We start from the raw sequence: 9,432 nt of genomic DNA, 5'->3' as shown, positions 1-9,432 counted from the left end.
AAAAATAAATTCAGTAACCTGATAAAATTTGGACGACAGCAGTGCTGCGTCGTGGCCCTGTAAGATCATTCTGAATAAAAAGCAAAAATTCTTACCTCAATAAAAAAACGGCGAATATATCTGCTCTTACCTAAAAATTTTTTCGGCACAGCTCCGTGCAATGCTGGCTTATACATTTGCGATTTGTGAAAGGAAGCAACAAATTTTTTTGAAATGAATGTTTTTTTTTTAAAAAAAAGTTACTTTATATTACCAAAATTATTATTAGGACATTTTTAAAAACATTTGGATGACAGTTCAGATACATTACTAGATATGCGCAACGCTGCTTCTTTACCTTACACAATAAACTCCATCTCCAGATTCCCGACCAGAGCAGACTGCAGACAAGCGCAGACAACCTCAGACTAGCGACTAGCAACAACTAACTGCTACAGTTATATAGTTCGTACCGCAGTCAACACTGCTCTCTGGTCAGCGATTCTATATCGCAGGCAGCGCATACCTCTTACATAACCCTCCACTGCGGGGGCAAAAATTTGGCAGCGATGGTGAGTCAATTGGACTTGCCATGAGCAACAATTTTTTCTTAATTAACTAACTTTACAGTCACAGAATATATACATATATATAAGTGCAGAACATGAAATAAAATATAGTGCACATGCACTGAGTACAGGACATATCAAGCAATGACAAAATGTATACGCAATGAGTACAAATCAATTAACAAATGACATAAAGTGCACACGCACTGTAGTACAGAACATATCAAGAAATCACAAAATGTATATGCAATGAGTACAAATCATATTAACAAATGACATAAAGTGCACACGTACTGTAGTACAGAACATATCAAGAAATCACAAAATGTATACGCAATGAGTACAAAACATATTAACAAATGACATAAAGTGCATACGCACTGTAGTACAGAACATATCAAGAAATCATAAAATGGATACGCAATGAGTACAAAACATATTAACAAATGACATAATGTGCACACACACTGTAGTACAGAACATATCAGGCAATGACAAAATGTATACGCAATGAGTACAAAACATATTAACAAATGACATAAAGTGCACACGCACTGTAGTATTTTTTTTTACCATTTTACAAGAACTAGGATAGGAAAGGGAAGGATTGCATCATGGTTGTAGCACAGTAGGTTGCACGTAGCTGCACTGAAAGTCCATATCTTTCTACAGAAGCACAACACCAAGTGAGACAAACTGAAGTTCTCTTCCCTGAAGTATTACTTAGTGTAGCCAAGACACTGAAATGTCGTATTAATATTCAATGTTATCATTTTGGTAGTACATTAGGTACACCAAACAGTGGGACCATAATAACATCTCCATCGCTCAAGGTGGTGGACAGCATGTCGTGTCAACACCACGTTCTTGCAAGGTACACCAACGTAGAATTAGTGCAAAAACCAAATATAGTGCTCCATGATGATGAGGATAGACAGGACAAACGGATATTGCAGTAATTCCTGGTAATTAGGTCAGAAGGTGAAGGACATTAAGTCTTATGCCAGTCATCACTGAGAATTACACTAGTCTATCAACTGATTTGAGTAATTGGTGGCACTCATCGCCTAGTTACTAAATATTTCTGTACTATGTATGAAGTATTACAGAATAATGTTCATAAGTCATCTGATTATAATGAACATTGGCACTCATTGCCCAGTTACAAACCATTTTATGCATTATTCAAAAGTGATCATTCAAAATAAGAGTTAATTAATGGCATACTATGTACATAATTCAGCTAGTTATAGTAATCATTGGCACTCATTGGCCAGTTACAAACCATCAGAAGTCATCCTTCAAAACACGAGCTAATGAGTGTAGCATCAAGCTACTAGTATTCATTTATATAGCATGTAAGTGACACAATACAAATATAAGAAACAGTGGCATTCATTGGCCAGTTACTAAACATATAGCAAGTATTAAACATTACAAAACATTTTTCATCATTCAAGTGACATACGACATATTTAAAATAATTATTGGCACTCATTGGCCAGTTACAAAACATCAGAAGTCATCCTTCAAAACAGGAGGTAAAGAGTGTAGCATCAACCTGCTGGTATTCATATATAATAGCATGTAGGTGACATAATACAAATATAAGAAACAATGGCATATATTGGCCAGTTACTAAACATATAGCAAGTATTGAATATTACAAAACATTTTTCATCATTCAAGTGACATATGACATATTTAAAATAATTATTGGCACTCATTGGCCAGTTACAAATCATCAGAAGTCATCATACAAACGGGAGCTAATGAGTGTAGAGCATGTATGCATTATTACAAAATATCATTCACTATTACTCAGAACTCATCATTCAATTGACATATGACATATTTAAAATGTAACATACTGTAACTGTTACTCAAGGTCTGTGATTAGAAAAACATCATTCAGTATTACTCAGAACTCTCTTAAACTGGTAGCATTATTTGGGACTGTTAATACATTTTTTATTTTATTTTTTATTTTTTATACTAGCAATGCACTGCGTTGGGATCGATAATTAATTGCTGGGGCATAAGAATATTTACTCTTGACTTACTGCTGCAAATGAGGATAGGTAACGTCATTCGTCATGAGTCAGCTGTAGCAAGGTTATGAAACAAATAGAGTATATGTGATCACATTCATGAATAACACACACAAATGGGTAAAAAAAATGCAAGTACTAGAACAGGTTTAATGACCAATTGCTTATAGCACATTAACTTCATGAATAGCTTCTCCTGGAAAAAAAAAAAATACAAAATGGACTATTAAGCTGAAAGAAGAAACGCATATTATGCTGAAAAGTAGTGAACTTCGAATTAACAGGTAATGAAATGTGTATTAAATATATATGTTCTCTAGCTGTCCTTTCCAAAACCTTCAGTCATCTTATCATGCGATATAAGACATACTGTCAAAACGAACTTCAACAAATACTTAAATAACTACACAGCGTTTCTTAGCTAACAGTAAATATATAAACTTCATCATTATCCTCATCTGCAAAGAAAAACTTAAAAGTGGTGCGTTTAGTGGCCATATAAAGTTTATCACTATCAACACCTGTAAACAAAAACTTCATTATTCATATCAGCATAACTTCATTATTATCATCCCCTGTGAAGAAAAACTTCATTATTCATATTACCATATTCTTCATCACTATTCATCACCATTAATTATCATCTGCAGAAAGACACTTCATTATTCATTATTCATATTACCATTTACTTCATACAAATATTCATAGTGTAGAGTTCCTTATTTCTAGCATATTTCATCACTAAAACTAAGATGTGTAGTTCTGTCTGACAGCCTGCATCAATCGCCTCCTATTCTGAAAGAAAAAATTAGTTAAGACCGCTATCATACGATGTGTATAGTATATTCTTGTTAATGCTTGTTAATTCTGATCCATTTACTCTTCATGACGAGGTATTGCATCTTCTTTCGTTCACTCCGAAGGTGAAATTCCCATTCCATAGTAATCCACTGTGGTTTGTTTAATTTATTTCTTTTACACGTTATTGCTTTCTGAAAATGATGAACAATGATTAATGTCTTGCATTTAAATCATATACCCATGAAATAAAAACTGGTTTCTAGTGATATAATTGAGCATACAGCATAGCATGACAGCAAACGTAATATGTCAAAAACATAGACAGTGTGCAGGTGCAAAAATGTACACAGAGTATCATAATGTAGCAGCAAAAAATGTAAAATACACACGATGTTGAGATATCATAAGGCAAAATGTCAAAGTCAACTGGTGTTTGTTATATCTGAAAGATTTCATAGTGCATACAAATAAAACATTAAAACAATCATACATACATGAAGAACGGAAAATGTGCACGGTCTGATGTGTAACGACAAGAAAAGCGACCTGCTAACCTTACCTTGCCGGGCACTTGCCAAGAAAAAATACGATAATCATCAGTAAGTAGTCACATAAATATAATTGCATCATTGGTCATACGAGTATAAAAATCAGGAAATGGCATTACAGTGTGATAAATCATAAAGTATATTCATGTAATAAAGGGTTTAATATTGGAGACATGGTGATTGCCTTTACTTTTTCTGGTTCTCAAAGTTTCGACGTGTACTACATTGGGGTGAGGAATGCTGCGAATTCGATATGGACCTGCGTATAGAAGCTCAAATTTACTACACCTATTCTTTCCTCTATTGGATAAATAATGTGTGCATACTAATATCTTCTGTCCAATGTGAAAGTCACGGCGTGTACAAACCTGTTTTTGCTGTCTTCTCCGGCGCTCTGCGGCACTTTGATGTTGTTCAGCGCAATGTCAATTATTTCATGGTGTCGTAGTCGACGAGATGTAGGAAAGGTTACTAATTCTTTAATTTTGTTAGGTGGTTCAACATTTTTCAGTATAACAGTCGGATATAGCATAGCAGATTCATTTGGTATCGAATTAATTACATCCTGGAATGAGAGTATGTGTGTGTCCCAATCAATATGTTTTTTATGGCAGTATATTCTACACAGTTTACCAATTTCTTTCATTAGTCGTTCACAAGGGTTCGAAGAAGCATGGTACCTGGATATATAGATCGGAGAAATGTTTCTAGCTCGTAACATACGTGTCCATATAGCAGATCGAAACTGTGATCCATTGTCGGAAATTACTTTCAATACATGCCCTACATGGAATAGAAAATGTTTTACAACTGCTTTCGAAACAGTTTTAGCAGTAGCTTTGCGTAACGGAGTGAAGGTAACAAATTTTGAAGTGAGTTCTACAGCGACAAAGATGTAGCAAAAACCTCTATTAGTTCTGGGAATCGGACCAAAAATATCTACAGCGGGCATGTGTCTTAATTTAACAGGTACAATGGGATGTAATGGAGGAATATGTGAAGTCGTATCTGACTTAGCTTTCTGGCAGATTTTACATGACGCTAAAACTCGTCGAATACGTTTCTCCATGTTGGTAAAATAACAGTTCTGTCTCAGTATAAGAAACATTTTCTGGCTCCATAATGTGCGTAACTTAAATGAGTATACCAAATTAATTTGTTAACAAGCTCGTCAGGAATACATAATAACCAATTGTTGCTGTCAGGGTGAGAGCGGCGAAACAGAATATTATTCCGTACAATGTAATGGTTTCTAATGGTAACATTATTCCTATCTTGCCAAAGGTTTTTAATTTCTTTCCATACGTTGTCTTTACTCTGCTCTTGTGCTATGTCTTGTAATGACGACGAAATGAAAATTTCAAAGGCAACTTGTTGAATGTACATGACGCTGAAATTTGCTTTGCAGAAGTTGGTTGCGATGTCTTGCTGATTGTTGCTGAGAGAACGGGATAGTGCGTCTGCTACAATATTTTGTGTGCCGGGAATGTGAACAATTGTAAAATTAAATTCCTGTAAATAAAGTTTCCATCTGCTTAATCTGTCGTGTGTAAATTTAGCGGAAAGTAAAAACTGTATAGCTCTATGATCTGTGTAAACGGTAGTGTGTCTTCCATAAAGAATATGCCGAAATCTCGTAAATGCCCATACAACACATAATGTTTGAAGTTCTGTAACAGAATAATTGCGTTCAGCAGGTGACAGAATGCGACTCGCAAAGGCGATGTTTTTAATTACTGTAGTACCATCTTCTTCAATTTCCTGAAAAATGTGTACGCCTAAAGCGGTGTTAGAACTGTCGGTGGCAATGGAAAAATTTCTAGTAATATCTGGATGTGATAAAAGTGGTGCATTCAACAAAGCTTGTTTCAGGTTCATAAATTCAGAATGTGCTTGGCTATCCCAGGACCAAATAGTGTTTTTACCCGTCAATCGACATAATCTAGGGGTGTCTAAAGCAGAGTAATGAATAAATTTACGAAAAAAGTTAATTAAACCCAAAAAGCTGCGTAGTTGTTTCTTCGTCGTAGGAACAGTAATGTCACGTTAAGCTTGAAGTTTTTCCGGGTCAGGCGCAATGCCTTCTGCTGAAATCATATGTCCAAGAAATTTTATAGAAGTTTTGCCAAAGTGCGATTTGCTAAGATTAACTGTGAGTCCTTGTGCACGAAAAGTTCGTAACAGTTGTTCAAGAATCAGATTGTGTTCAGACCAGTTAGCTTCTGCAATAAGAATGTCGTCTACGTACGTTGTGATTCTGTCTTTAAGTTCTGTCGGAAGTATAGTATTCAAACCGCGAATAAATGCTGCTGAAGAAATAGTTAAACCGAACGGTAATTTACAAAATTGATAACAGTCACCAAAACAGAGAAAAGCCGTGTACTTTCTGCAGTTCGGATGGAGTTGAATTTGCCAAAATCCCGATTTCAAATCTAATGTGGAATAAATAGCAGTACCATGAAATTTCTGTAGAAGGTCTTCTAGTGTCTGTGGGCGATCTGTTTCATTAATAATAATGTCGTTGATGTGACGCGAATCAAGTACGAGCCGAAGTGAACCATCCTTTTTCGTAACAATATGGAGCGGGTTTATGTACGGACTAACTGCCGGTTCAATAATTCCTTGGTCAAGCATAGATTGCAATTCTTTCTTAACTTGTTCTCTGTGAATATACGGAATGGGATAATGTTTGGCTTTAAATGTGTCGTGCTGTTTAACTTGAAATTCATACATAAAACCGGACATAGTACCAGGAACGTTGTCAAAAACTGGAGCTTGCTGTAAAAGAATTTTGCGTAGTTGCGTGCGTTCGTCGTCTGTATTTGCACTGCTCTGTTTAACTTTATCAGAAATCATTTGCATAACGTCATAGTCGGCTTCGTCTGGAGTATTATAGTTGTGTACGTACGTATCTGTTAACAATGTGGAATGACAGTCTATGTCACGTGATGCGCAAATAACCTCTGTACAATTAATTGTTTGTTCTTCTGCAGATAAAGAGTGCTGAAATTCAAATGCCAGTTGTACATTTTCATCCTTTAACATTAAATAGGAGTTTTGAAAGTCAATAATTGCGTCGTGTTGTACCATAAAATTCGTACCTAAAATAACGTCTGTTGTCAATAAGGGAACAATCCAAAAATTTGAGTGAAATGTATGACCTGCAATACAAAATGATAAATGTGTCTGTAATTTTACATCTACTTCTTTACCACATACTGCTCCTTTTACTTTAGTTTTGCCTAATGGTAACGTAGGATAGGTATTCTCTTTGTTACATTCGTTGAAAGTTTCCTCATTTATAACTGACATAGGTGATCCAGAATCGATTACTGCTGAAAATTTGGATGATCCAATCTTTACTTCAATGACAGGGTGTGAAATGGTTTTTTGAATAACTGGTCTTTCCTGCAAAAAGAGTATCTCGGATGTCGTCAAAAGTAATAACATTTTCGTGAACAAGATTCTGCGTGTCAAAAGCATTGCTTGCGTTGCTGGAAGATGCAGCCTGTACTGTATCTAGTCAAATTCTATCTGACGTGCTATTATTTTCGCGTGGATGCTGTGGCATTTCAACTATTTGTACTGTTCTGTTATTTCTTCCTGACGTATTACGTTCGGGATGATATCTACTGTCTGGTTCATTCATGATAATCTGTTGTTGCGGATGATTTTGCTGCTGGTAAAACCGACTGTTATTAAACGTACGTTAAAAATTGTGCTCATTACTTTTACGTCTGTCATGATGGTCATTTCTATACGGTGCATTGCGATAGGAATTGAAATAGTGTGTTTTCTGTACGTACTGATTTCCTTGTTGCTGTGCGTTGCTATTTGTTGGAGCTGACGCTATACGTGTAGGCGAAGAAACATTAAAGCTTGGTTGACCTTGCAGACTGCATTGTTGGTTAGGTATGCTAACCGGTTGGTTTTGTTGCTGTTGTTGGGAAAAACCTCTATTGTTACCAAAATGTGGTTCCTGTTGCTGATAATTTTGACGATACTGATAATTAAAATTTTGCCTGTTATTAAAATTACGCTGTTATTTCTTTTCATTCCGGGAGTGTCTAATGAAAATTGTCACTTTCGGTAAAATTTGTCATATCAGTTTTTCTTTACTCATTCCTAATTCTAGATAGATCGATAGTTGAAGAGCTGTTTTGATAGATATAAAGGATAGTAGAAGAGAAGGCAGCAGTGCAGAAAACTAAAGATGAAATAGCACTACTACGGCTCGGGGCCCTGTGCACGCTACGGCACATATTCATCGAAGTGTAATGAATCCCCTGAGGTCAATTACGCGCTGAAAATAAATTTTAGTTTCTGCGTTACAGGCAATGCCGGTGAAAATTCAAAAACAAATTGTCGTATCCAGTCCAAACGATGTATTTGTGTTCTGTCATATTTAAATACTTTAGATTTTTTTTTGGGATAAAAATTGCTTATAATCAACGTTATCGTTTCTGAATGTGTGAACAGGTTCAGGTTTGTATAACAATCTGTTTGTCTGTGACTGTTCGAAGTCTGAGTCACATACTCTCTGTAAATTACTTAAGTTATACTGGCTGTGTGGGTGTGACAAATGTTCGGAACGTGGCGTATGCTGTGACGTGTTAGTGACTGAAACAATTTTCATTTCTGTCTCTTTAAAACATTCGCCAATTTGGCTGTTCTGTTGTTCAAATTTCTTATCGACTTCCGCATCCAGCGGGTGTGAAGTTCTGCTGACATTAATTTAAACTCGTCGCGTGACTGTGTTGCGATTTCAGAACATTGTTCAGCGACTGCACTAATTTCATCTCTATGTGATTTCGTTGTGGCTACACGTGTACTACTTAATTCTTGTGCAACAGATCTAATTTCTTCATTACTGTTCCTAGCACAAGCCTTAATTTCCTCACGTAATTGTTCTTTAGTATCATGACATTGCACGGCAACGGCTACAACCTGCTCAGTAAGTTGTTTGTTCTGTTCATTAAGGTTGTCGTGTTTTTCATTCGACTGCTTGAAACTTTCATTCAACTGTTTGGAATTGTCGTCTAGTTTTTCTTTAAGTTGTTTGAAATGGTTGTCGAATTTTTCATTCCGCTGTTTGAAACTGTTGTTTAGTTTTTCATTAAACTGTTTGAGATTTTCATTAAGTTGTTTGTACGATTCATTAATTTGTTTGAAATTGTCGTCTTGTTTTTTCTTCAACTGTAGCAATACTGCCATAATTTGATCCAAGCCAACATTAGCGACTCTATTTTCTATACTGTGTGTTGGTGTATCTGCATTTGTCACGTTTTCTGTAACCATTTGGTCATTCTCTGATTCACAAAAAGGTTTGCCAATCGGATGTGCACTGTTGGTCACTATCTCGGAATCAAATAAATCTGACGTATTTTGACTACATTGTTCACCTTCATTAGAAACAATTATCTGTTCTCTGTGTACATTTTGCAGATCAGGTGTGTTAAACTGGGCAACGTTCATTGTAACAGA

The sequence above is a fragment of the Schistocerca nitens genome, chromosome 1 (genome assembly GCF_023898315.1).
Source record: "Schistocerca nitens isolate TAMUIC-IGC-003100 chromosome 1, iqSchNite1.1, whole genome shotgun sequence".
Taxonomy (NCBI): domain Eukaryota; kingdom Metazoa; phylum Arthropoda; class Insecta; order Orthoptera; family Acrididae; genus Schistocerca; species Schistocerca nitens.
This window is presented reverse-complemented; position numbering follows the sequence as displayed.